This window comes from Gavialis gangeticus, unplaced genomic scaffold (assembly GCF_001723915.1).
Source record: "Gavialis gangeticus isolate Ggan-Ray unplaced genomic scaffold, GavGan_comp1, whole genome shotgun sequence".
Lineage (NCBI taxonomy): Eukaryota > Metazoa > Chordata > Crocodylia > Gavialidae > Gavialis > Gavialis gangeticus.
This window is the reverse complement of record NW_017728995.1, coordinates 47,539,951-47,553,062: the sequence shown is the minus strand read 5'-3', so window position 1 is coordinate 47,553,062 and position 13,112 is coordinate 47,539,951.

The window sequence follows — 13,112 nt, the reverse complement described above, 5'->3', positions numbered from 1 at the left end:
TTTGTAGTGTTTTAAAATTATAGTTAGTGATTACTTTTGCTTTTTTATGCTTTGTAATAAATCTGTCTTTTGTGTTTACACTACTTGTGAGAAAAAGGGTCGTTGGTTTTACTGGACACCCTAGTAATTCATTTAGTGTTTCTCAGGTAGACTGGATGGGGGCTCAAGCCACTGTAAAATATATTTAGTATCCCCAAAATTGAACCCAGCCCTTGTTGCTGCTGATAGGTTCTCAGCGAAAGGGTTACACAAATGCAGTCAGCCTGGTAAAACTACAACTATAGGTTACCTTTTATTAGACCAACTAAAATAGTTGGAAAAAAGTTTTGGAAGAGCACAAAACACCTGCAGATGCTCCCATTGCCCAAACAAGGGTGTTTATAACTGAAAGCTTGCAAAACAAAATTTTTTTTCCAGCTATTTTACTTGGTCTAAGAAAAGATAGCTTGTGGTGGTGGTTTTACCAGGCTGACTGTATTTGCTAGGTACTGAGCTTACAAGGGCTATGGAGCATGCCTCCTGGCCAGTTTGATTCTTTTTTGAGGATGGGTTATCCCAGAAGCCAATATGCAATATGCCAGTCAGTGAAAATACAAATTGTGGCAGACAATGGGTGAGAAACAGGTAGGGATGAAGGGAGGGGAATGTTGACTTGTAGCTGGAGTCTTTGGGTAGAGGCGCTATCTTGTATTAGACCAACTGAATAGCTGCAAAAAAAGTTGCTTTTTGCAGGCTTTCGGACACACATGATCTTTCTCAGGGAAAAAAATGTCAAATAAGAGTCTACATGACCACTAAGCTAAAACATAATTCCTTTCATGTTGTTATACATTTATGGTGATCTCATGCATCTGAGTAATTTTTCTAAGGCAGATGTTTTATTCCATTTTGTGTGGCAAAATGCCCCCTGCCAGTGCCCCTCATTCTCTACCCACAGCACCTGCCCCCCTGCCAGTGACCCTCACTCCCTACCTGCATCCCCTACCCCCCCCCACCAGAGATGCCCATGTCCTGTACTGTGGACCCACAGCCCCTGCCCTCCAGCCCTGCTTTTGCCTCTCACTCCCAACCCACAGACCCCTGCCCTGCTGCCCAACCAGCTCCCGCATTGCATGTGTGCCTGCTCTCTCTCACTCACCCACACACTCTCTCTACCTGGCTTGCTGGAGCCTGCACAGGGAGCACGTGACCCCCAACATCCAATCACCTTGCCTGCTGCTCCCAGCAGCCAGCTCAGGAAAGCACAAAACCCAGACATTTGCTATTATTTAAAAAACCTGCCAGGAGACAGCACAGGGGTCCAAAAAAGATTACATATCTGGAAAAACCTGGATGTATGGTAAACCTAGCTGGCCCCTCCTCCCCCCCTACTTCCCCTGGACAAGCCACCTGCCCACACCGCCACTCTGCTCCCTGCTTTCTGCCAGCAGAATGCCTGAGGCCAGCCTGCATATGCACATATGGATGCCAGGCTGCCTGCCTCTCCCTCCCGCAGCCCCCATTTCCTGAAGGGCCCTGGGCAACTGCCCACCTGGCCTAGGCATTAATCTGCCTATGGGAGGGGCCACCACATGGTGGTATCCTGCTGCTCCATGTGAGGATGGAGCTGGTTAAGGAGCTCTTCGAAGGTGGCCCAGGTCATCCAGAAGAACTCTAGCCACTGCTCATTGTCCCAGGTGCTCTGGACAGTGTGCAGCCACCAGTCCTGGCTGGCCTGATGGACCCACAGGTGGCAGGGCTGGAGGCCCAGGAGTGCATGGACAGCACTGGTGGTGGCATCCAGGGTATGTTGTCAACATCCCTGCTAGGTTCTGGGCAGCAACATGGGGTCTGGGCAGCAGCAATGCAGCACCAGGGGGCCTGAGATGCCGTGGTGAACCTGGCTAGTTGGCCATGCCATGCAGGGGGCCATCAGGGTGGGGACTGACCTGGGTCAGGTGGTGGTTGCCACAGTAGTGTAGTACAGCAAGCAGGGTGGCCAGCAGGAGTGTGGGTCACTGGATGTCATTCTCAGGGCCTTGGGATAGAACAGCCATGGAGCAGTGGGCACAGGCTCTGATAACAGAACCACAGCTTGCTTGCACAGCACTCTGCAGGCTGCTCTAGGCCAGGAACACAGGTGGCCATGGAAGAAGGAACAGCTCCCAGTCTGTTCCCAGCCATCACTCCATGGCCACCTGTGTTCCTGGCCTTAGCAGCAGGTAGCTCCTGGGCACAGGGAGCAATCTCCTGCCCCCTGCTGCCTGGCTGACTGGGAGCAAGTTTGCTCCTGGTCGGCTGTGTACACATCCCATACTGCACAGTAATTAATTGCAAGTAAATTTGCTACTTTTATTTACAGGTAGCAAATTTACTTGTAATTAGAACAAATTTCTGTGTAGTAAGTGTCTGCATGTGTAGATGGTGATGCAGTAATTTGCACTAATCTCGAGTAAAGCACGTCATGTAAATTGGCCCTGTGACCCCTAAATGCTGACATATAGCTCCTAATATCATTAGGGCTGGCTGAAAATTTTCCAGAGAAGTAGATTTCTTTCCAAAATAGGCTGAGGTGACAAGCTGCATTTCACAGGAATGGATTGATTTTTTTCCATTTTTTAATGAAAAAAATATCCAAAATTAGTTAATGTACCCACTTCTAAGGTTAATATTCTATATTGTGATTTTTTATCATTTTTACTATCATGTTATGAAACACTGAAAGGGATGTTTCACTATTTCATAATTGAAATAATATTTTTTACAATAATTATTTCCTGGGAAATAAGTCTTACCTGGGAAATCAGCCTTTTAAAGATGGCCCCCAGCTGCAGGCAGCTGTGGCTGGGGCCTCCAGCTCCTTCTGGCTGCTGCAGGGATCTGGTGCAGGACCAGAAGGCGCAGGAACAGACTGCTGCCATAAGCAGCAAATCTGCTCCCAAATCCCTGCACATGTAAATACCTTTCCAGGGCAGGTTTACTCCACAGTAATTTACTCTGGAGTAAACCCATCCTGCAGCATTTGCACATGTCGCCCCTGGAGCATTTTTCCACATGCTAACCCCATGTGCATAATTTTCCCCTGCCCCAGAGGAGTGGGGGGTGGGGGCTGGGAACAGACTGGGAGCTTGTTCCCAGTCCCCACTCTGCAATCAAGTAGCAGAAGCTGGGAACAAGCTCCCAGCCCTTGCTTTGTGAGCACAGCACAGTGGTTGGGAGCTCCCTGCATGGGGACAGCTCCCTACCCAGCTTGGAGTTGGCTGACACCTGCCCCAAACTGGGACAGATCCTGGCCAGCCCCAAGCTGCATGGGGAAGTCTGCACATGCAGCCTGGAGGTAGCTGGGGACTGTCCCATTTCAGACAGTCTCCAGCAAGCTCTGGGTTGCATGTGCAGACTTCCCCACACAACCCAGAGCTAGCCAGGAACAGTCCCAGTCAGAGGCAGGTCCCAGCCCCATGCCCCAATCAAGCAATTAAGGCATGGGGCTTGGAAAGAGCTGCAGGAGAGGGGCAAGTCCCAGCCCCCTTCCCCAATCTGCTGGTGGAGGAGCTAGCAGTGAGCTAGGGGCCACTGACAGATAGGGGCATGGGGATGGGACCTGCCCCTCCCCTGCAGCTATTTCCAAGCCTGCAGCTATCCCTAATCATGGAGCCAAGGCTGAGAGCTCCCTGCTGCCAGGGCAGGGGGACATTGCCCCTGCCCATGCTCTGTTTACAGAGCCCACCCCAGTATCAGGGAGCTCTGGGGGGCCCCCACCAAGAGACAGCTGTCTCCTGGCCCCATGCTCCCTGTCAGCTCCTGGCCAACTGGGGGCTCCCCCTAGCTGCTTCAGGGGGCTTGTGCAGGGCTGGAGGGGGCAGGAGCTGACTGCTGCCAGGACCAGCAAATCTTTTTCCACATCCCTACACGTGTAGTCATCTGTCCAGGACAGACAGAGTAAACCCACCCTGCAGCATTTGCACATGTAAATGCGCCCACAGATGAAGTATCACAATATATATATTGAGGTTATGCTGTGGGAATTAGGAGCAAGTGGAGTTACCTGTTACTTCCTCTCTGGAGCAAATGGGAAGTATTTCAGAAGAGTAGGGAATAGACAGAGCTATGCCTCTACTCAAGTGTTTTTCAATCTTTTTTCATTTGTGGACCCCTAAAAAAATTGAATGGTGGCACAGACCCCTTTTTATTGCATGTGTGTGTATTCACATACTTTTGATTAATCTAAAGTCATCTGGGGGAACATCTGTTCACTAGAGCGCCCCAAGGGATGACAAGGTTGAACATTCACAAACTCCTCCATGACTGTTTCAGGCTGGACATAAGGAAGAATTTCTTTACTGCCCAAGCCCCCAAGGTTTGGAATAGATTGCTGCCGGAGGTGGTTCAAGTATCGACTCTGAATGCCTTCAAAAGACATCTGGATGTTTATCTTGCTGGGATCCTATGATCCCTGCTGACTTCCTGCCCCCGAGGCAGGGGGCTGGACTTGATGATCTTCTGAGGTCCCTTCCAGCCCTAATGTCTATGAAATGTCTATGAAATTTCATGGTCTTCTTAGACAGAGTCTGAAAACCCCCAGGGGTCCACACACCACAGGCTGAAAGCCACTACTCTACACCCATGTATCCTTGCTCTTCAGACAGAGTATCTCAGCTAGTATGAATGATTAGCTATCTGTTGTTGATAAAGGCACACAGAAGAAGCAGGAGCATGACTTAGTTGTGCCTCTGAGCTCCAATACCTGCTATGCTACCACCATCATCAATCTACCTTACCTAATGCACTTTATAAACCATGCCGTCCACTGGCCTGGACCTTAAATCACAAACTTGTCCGTGTTGCCTTGATACTGCTCTGACAATTGCAAATTAGGAAGTCAGTGAAAAATAATCAGCAGGCATGTCTACACGTTCATTTATGCACCTTTGCTACTGCACACTAAGTTTAGTACCTCTAATTTGAGGTATTACATACAGGCCCAGTAGCCCATGCTAATGCACAGTAGCAAAGGTGAACTTTTCTGTGATGTTTAATCTGCAGTCGACTAATTCTACAGCACATTAGCACAGTTTTTGTCATGTTGCACTAATGAGCAGTAGAATAGGCTACTGAACATGTCATGTAGACATGCCCAGTGACAGTCTTTCTAAGACCTTTTAGAACTGATTTAATACATTATTTGTTCAGAAGGTAGATTTCTATTATTATTTTTCTCTCCCTAGAATCTGTGGGGTATACATTCACAATGAAAAGAACACTATGAGATTTTCTGATATCTTTTTCTCCTAGGCAATACAAAACATTTCTTTATTTGCTTGGTGATATGTATCTGTGCCTTAGCTGCTCTGTCAGCTGTTATAGTTGTTTGTTGCTGGTTTCTCTACTGGTGCAGATATGTCTCATCCTTACAGCATGCTTTAACATAATGCTATATTTGGTGTGGCAGATCTGGCCAGTTAATCTACAGGTGAGCATCTGTTGGTATGCTAACAGATCTGTTCCAATTAGTACATAGCATAACATTCAAGGATGGGAGAGAAGGAGAAGTTTTCTATCCCCAGTCCCTTTGAAATCAGTAGTAAATCTTCCACTGACACTAGTGATGCATAATATGGCCCTAGGAGGAGTATCACTTCAAATAAAAACAGGACAGGATGCTTGTTGTCATAAGTTTACAATTTTTTTCAAAATACCTCTCTCCCTTTAATCAACATAATGAGATTAAGCCAGCCCAAATCTAAATGGATGCATCTCTGTTTCTTCAGTGGATCTGGGTCCATTTAAACTAGTGTTGAGACTGGGCCCAGACATTTCCAACATACACAGGCTCGGTGCTGAAAACATATTGGCTTCTTCCCCATGAACACTTTCTCTGTAAGGGGTAGACCCACACAAACCCTGATAGCTATCTCTTGTCAGTTGATATAAGAGCTATCATAAGGACCTTGAGAGGACCTTATGCGGGGAGGACCTTTGAAAGGACCTAATGCCCAGCTGCCATTATTAACAACATAAACGCCTAAGCCATTTCAAAATCCCCCCACAAAGTCATTACAGGTAAGATGGGCTGAACTGGAGACCAATCCTGCCAGCTGCTTTGATTAGCATGAGGTTTATCACCACTGCTTCCTTGCTGCAGACAGGTGTCCCACACTACCAAAGATAACACGGGTACCAAACCAGGGAAGAGTAAGTGGTAAAATTATATATCATTGCCTTATAAATTCAAACGTTATCCTGACATGATCTGTCACCACTTCTTTTCTCCACAGATCTGGAGTTATTGCACATTTATTTAGTACTTTTTTATACAAGCACTAAATAAATGCTCTGTAACGACCGTGCAAAAGCATCTCATGTAGATGTGCCCATGGTGAATGAGGCACTGGAAATAAGGCCTGACCTTGTCACAAAATGTGTATAATAGCTGAACACATTGGTGTTATGCAGGTTCTCTGTGTCTCATAACCAAACTTGATCCCTCAGCCCCAAGTCAGCATTCTTAAGGTCCACTAAGGAAAGGGAGCACTTACAGTCTTAAGTAGGGACATACCTGGGTGCTTGAAGCTCCCTAGGCAGCAGCCTTGCACAGACCAGCATCAGTGGCTGCAGTGCCAGCCCCACTACATTGGCCAGACCAGCAGTACAGTTGCTGCTATTTTTGTGCCTCCTTCCCACTTGGTTATGCTACTGGACTTAAGACAGTGAGCTAACAGTCTCTGAGGTGACTGGTAGCTCCTTCCAGTTAGCCAAAGGGCAACTGAAATGTACAATAGGCTCTCTGCAGGTTGGGAGGATAAAAGGAAATGGATATTCTTTAAACTAAGTGGACTCAAGAGACACATATTCCCTACTGGAACAACTGGACACAATTCTGCATGTGTGATGAAAGTGGGTAAAATATTTCCTTATGTTTTTCTTTTCAATTATTCTACCAACTGCCCTTTAAGGAAAAAGCATTCTGGGCAGACAAGACCAGGGGAGGTTCCCTTTGCCCCTCTCCTCCCTGGCAAGTATGAATCTAGACTGCTATATAGACTTTCTTGCAGGCATAAAAGTACATTTTGGAGCATAGGACACACATAATGTTCAGGGTTGCCAAGTACCTGATTTCAGGGTTCTTTCTCTCTCTCTGTTTCTGTCTCTCTCTCTCACTATATGAACAGTTCTCTGGGGTGTTTGGCATGACATGTCATTGTAGACTGATCGTATGGTCATAGATTGCAGAGAGCATGTAAAGCTTTTTTTGCCATAGCTATTACTGGGAGAAGTCATGTCTGTTACCTGGTACTCATGCAGAGAAATCTGTAATATGGGAACAGATGGTTTGACTGAGTGAGAGTGAGGGACTGTCTGAAAGACAGCAGAGTTTTTCACTCAAAAGAATGAACAAAACCACTGCAGCATGGCAAAACATGAAAATACAGAAGAATATCTGTGCTGAAGGTCATTTCTTTAGAACTCACCAACTGTCTATATACCATATGTGCATATCAACACACCAGAAAGAATCCAGAGCCCAACTACATATAGTGTGGAGGTGATTTACAGATTCAAAAGTTGCAAGATTTTATAAAGACAATCTAGAAAAAAAAACACGCTTAGTTCTTGACCTAAACTAAGATATTGAGAAGAATCATGGGGGAAGGGGAAATGTGTACTTAATTTTTTAATTGTTTATGGAAAGGGAGACTGGACCTAAAACAAAACAAAAAAAAAAATCAGATTTTAAGCCCTGCAATTTCTGGGTATGTTTGGAAGTGAAGGTTTTCTTCAGCAAATCACTATAATAAACACACAGTTTAGATGTGGACTGGTTTTGCCTTCTGATGTTCAGCAATATGTGTAGGCAACATGTCTATTAAATGCTGTCCCTCAAACAAAGAAATTGTAACAGTGTATCATATTTACTCAAATACAAAATGAGGTTGTTTTCCCCAGTAAATGGGGAAATGTTTCCTTTTTTTTTTTTTTAAAGGAAAAAATGTTGTGTCCCAGGTCCTGTGTCATGAGGCAGCTGCTGCACAAGTGCCAGGCAGGGGGGGTGCAATCCCTGCTGCCCCCACTGCCCCATGCTGCATGGGGGTGCTCTGCCACAAGCCCTCAGATGTCCCAATGGCTGCTGCCAGAGCCGGTGAGTACAGGGTTGGGTTTTTTTTGTTTTTTGGGGGTTTTTTTAAGTGCTAGAAGGTTGGGCCAGGAAGGGGATGGGGCCAGGCAGAGCACCCATGGGACTTCTCCCGCAGCTCCTCTGGCTGTGCCTGCCTCTGCCCCAGTGGTGGGGAACAGTGGGGGCTCTGCCTGGCTGCCGCTTGCCCAGCTGGCACAGGGGGAGGGGAGGGAGAGAGCACGATGCAGACACAGCTTGCTCTGGCTGGCAGCAAGGCATAGCCCCTGATCCCAGTGCTGCCACATCCAGTGCTGCCACTGCCATGCCCAGCTGCTGCCATGCTCAGTGCTGCCGCTTGCCAGCTGGCACAGCAGAGGGGGTGCAATCCAGGCACAGCTTATTCTGGGCAGCAGCAGGGCAGAGCACTTGCTCCCAGAGCTCCCATGCCTGCATCCAACGCCCCCCCAACCCCCCCCAAGTAACACACTCCTTCATCCCAGCTGGGCAGCTTGTCCCAGCCACAGCCACAATCCGTCCCTCTCCCATGCCCTTTCCCTCCTCCCCCTCCCCCAACCCCAACATGGCCAAATTTCCAAAGCAGCCGAACCTTTTCCAAAGCTTTTCCAAATCAATTTGGATGCTTCAAATCAATTCAGAGCTTTCAATTGGTCTTCCAATTCAATTCAGATTTGGAGATTCAGCCCCTGAATCTCCTCCTAATTGAATCAGCTACCAAAGCTTCGTACAGCCCTATTAGCCAGTGGGAAGCTAACTATGAGGCTCTCATAGGAAGTCCTGTCTCCAAGTAGGCAAAGGTACAACCCTTCACTATGTAGTACCATTTCAATTGCATCACCTTGGTCAAGGTATTTTCTCTGCCAGATATCTATGAAGTTGATTACAAGCAATCAACACTGAAAATGCCTATAAAATAGTAGTACCCAAGCAGTCTAGTCCTCCTCAGCACCACTCTTTTTAAAGTCATGGTGAGCCACTACATTGCATAGATCTGTACTTCCTCTTCACTCCTATAGCTTTCTTTCCCATTTCCATAGGTTCCTGTTTCTTCACCAACCTTAAATGTCTGGCAAACATCACCAAATGGGGCCCCAAACAGTTCAACTAGATTCCTTCCATGTCCCCTTCTCTCAGTCTGATGCATTTGATTAGTGTGGCCCTACCCTCCATGAGATAGAATCAGACCAGGTTGCCCTGTGCCTCATCAGGATATATATTTTCGGAGGATCTCAGGATTAATGACAAGAACACATGGTTGCAGGCAGGAGTGGGGAAGCTAATTAACATGTAAATCCTTTGTGGGCCGATATCTGGAGTACACACACATACTTATCAGTGCTGAGCTATGGAGTCACAATGACTTGAAATGGCCCCAGATGTTGACTTTGCTGGGGCCCAGCCCAATGTATTATGTGGTAAATCATAGGCCTTTTGCCTTTAGACTAGTGTTATGCATAAAACATAATTAGATGTTTCCATAAGAAAAGCTGAGCCTCATCATAATTTTCAACATTGCAAAAATGATAAATTGCAGGTATACACTGTATACCGTATTTCAGAGTGTATAAGTGGAAGTTTCAAGCCAAAATATTTACCCTTAAATATCCACCTTGACTTATACACCATATCAATACTTTGAAATAAAAAAAAATATTGTATTTCAAAATTTGTTCATCTTCAGCCAGACCCAGTGCCAGTGCCCTGCTGCACCCAGCTCACAGAAGGCAGCGTGTTGGCATCTAGGGGCTTCCTCAGCACTGAGTGAGGACAGGCCAGACTCCTCCCTCCCCCCCCTGTCTTGACTGTTACCCTGGAGCCAGGCTGGGTGCCCAGACCCCATGCCCATTGAGTCTGGCCTGGGCACACTTGCCCATGACCCTGTGGCTACCCTGCAGGTAAATCTTGGCCAGTGGAGTGGAGACACCACCACCCACACCAGCAGCACCAGGGCTCAGAGCAGCAGCAGCAGCAGCAAGTGGTGTTAGCCAGGCAAGAGCCACTCGCAGCCCCCCATGCTGAGCTCTGCTGCTGCCTACCTGGCTGCAGCTGCAGCTCATAGGCTCCAGCCAGTGGCCACCATTAATCCACATTTATAAGGTGCTGGGATGAGGTGACAGCTGATTTCAAGCACCTAATGCCTCCCCTGGAGGTGGCTCTGGCAAGGCAGGGTTGACTTATACACCATATCACCTAACTTTTTTTTTTATCAGAAATGTGGGGTCAACTTATACACTGCATATACCTGTACACCATAAAATATAGTACATTTTAAATAAGCAGCTCACTAAAGACCTACAGTGAGGAACAGAATCAGGATAGTACATCTTTGTAAATTAATACCGTAGTAAATGGAATTATTCTTGATGTAAAATTGATGCCAAGGATAATCAAGCCATTATCTACAGTTCTGAATGGGGACTTATGTGAATGACTACTTACCAACAGGAATTTGAGGCTCTGTCTCACCCAGATTTTCCTTGAATGCTTTTGTCCTATTTAACATAGTTGTACCAGTACAAAAAAATCCATGTTTAAAAACTTAAGAGTTTTTAGCCAGCACAAGATGTAACATTTGGGCACCACCCAGCACTTGAAAGACTTTTTCACAAGCAATTCATACTATCGTGTATGGACAAGTAGCAATACACTGTGTCATTTTTCTTGACCAGCAGTGTGTCAGTCAGTGCACAGAATTAATATCCCAACAAGGCCTGAATTTGCTATGTACCTGACTAACCTTATTATAAAACTAAATGATTTCTTTGGACCTATTAAAATAAAATTCATAAAGAAAAAACCCTACAGTAATCTACAGCTTCAGAGCACAGTAATAAAGTCCAGGATCAAACATTTTGCCAGTTAAGTGTAAAAAAATATGTTCTTTGACAGTAACAAAGTGATATATCACGTCTCATGGCTAAGCTACTGAGGAACACTGTGGTCTCTTGGTCAGCCTCAGGTTATTAAAATGTAATTGCTTGGGGCCAAAACTGGGCCAGACCCTTTGAAAAGATATATATTATCTTCCTTGAGAAAGTTAAATAAGGCATCTCATCATGTAATATGAAACAAAAGGATACAATTACAGCTTTATACATTTGCTTAGTTAATTATTTAGCATCTGCTCTTGAAAGCAGATGCACAAGCAGAGGTATCAGCCTTCAAATTCAAGGACAGATTTCTCTGCTTCCCCTTAAATAGTTTACCCTTTTGGAGACATTGTGAAAGAGATGATCAGTCACCAAGTCCCCCCACCACACACATAGATCTATGGTATTGAGATCCATGCCTTTAAGAGCTGAGCTTTCCAGACGGACGGAGAGACAGGGTAGGGTTCTGGGAAACTCTTGTTGTACTGTGCATAGCCCTTTGGAACTGGATAGAGAATAAAAGTAGAGATCTTGCAAGTACTTTAAGCACTGAAGAACCATGTAATACACCTTTCAGGATGGAAGTAAAAAGCTACTAAGAAAATACGTTGAGGAAAGGCCTGACCAATTAAAAGTCCAGCAACAGCTAAAATTCCCGTTAACCGTAGAAACAACTGGAGAAGGTTCAAATAGTGCTTTGCTTTCTATCTACAAGAAATAGGTGGTAACAAAAGCCAGTTGATCTGAAGAGAGCCTTACATCTGGCTATAGCTAGATCTCAAGCAACTGAGGTTTCTTATAGTTTGCAGCTAACTCAGGCAAATGAGGATAGCATAGAGATGTATGCATTCCACAAAGAAGGTATAAAAGAGATGCATTTTTTTCTACAGAGTGTGAAAACAGAAGAGCTTGCAGCTGGGCTAAGGTTCAAGAGCAAATCTTGCAGCTTGGAGGAGCTGAGTCCCCTGATAAGAATCCAGATCTTAGACCAAGATCTGGGACAAAACACTCAGAGAAACTGCTGGAAGGCTCACAATGAAACCTTGACAAAAACAACAAGGGTTTGTCAACTAACGTCAGAATGAAGCATAGAGAGCAAGCAGAGCTCTGACACTAGGGATAGATACATACATTCAAAAAGCCCACGTTAAAATTGATCTAAGTGGCGTAGCTTAGATCAGTAGACAGAGCACACATTCACCCTCTGGTGGGGGGGCGGGGCAAATCTTAGACCAGATTCTGCCATTTTTAAGCCAGTCTCTGTATGCTGAACTGTTTTGTTCTGTTACGAACATAGATTGGTTTTGTGCGCTGAATTTCTGTTCTCTTATGTGTATAGATTTGTTTCCAATCACCTATACTGGTAAAAGTGTGATGTCTGTACCTGGCCCAGAAGAATGATAGAGAACCCAGACATACTACAAGAAAAAGAGATCTGACACACAAAGGTTGTTGAAGCTAAGTGAAACCTCATGTTCTTTTACAACCAGTACAAGCTAGGACAATGCCCAGAATATGGGGAAGGATGTAGGAAATGTGCAGATTCTTACAAAATAGTAAAATCCACAAGAACCCACAAAGCATCACAGAACAAATAAAGAGTATGTCAAAATCAGAAAGTTTTCATAGAAGAGGACAAAGTTGTACCAGAGGAAAATGGGACTATCTGCCTGAAAGCAAATGGGCATTTGGACACTGATGCACAAGCCAAAGTTATAGGCATTATGAGCACTGAGAGAAAAGAAATGAGGAGTAAACTGATAAAACTCAGGCCTACTAGTGGTGGGCTGATAGTGTACATCACAGGTGGCCAACTCATGGCACAGGCAGCCTCAACATGTGGCATGCAGAAGACTGGGGAGGAGGCAGGCAGCACAGGGCAGATAAGACAGGCAACAGAAAGAAGAGCTGCAAATTAGGCAGAAGGGGACTGGGATAGCACTTGGGGCACAAGGCTCAATATGTGGCACCCCTGCCAAAGAAAGTTGGCCCCCACTTGATTACATGAAATAAAATATCTGGAGTAAAGAAGAGCCTGGAATACATACGGTTTGTTCCATCATTGATGAAAGAAGGACTTGTTAACGGGTAAAAAAAAAAAAAAAAAAAAAAAAAAAAAAAAAAAAAAAAAA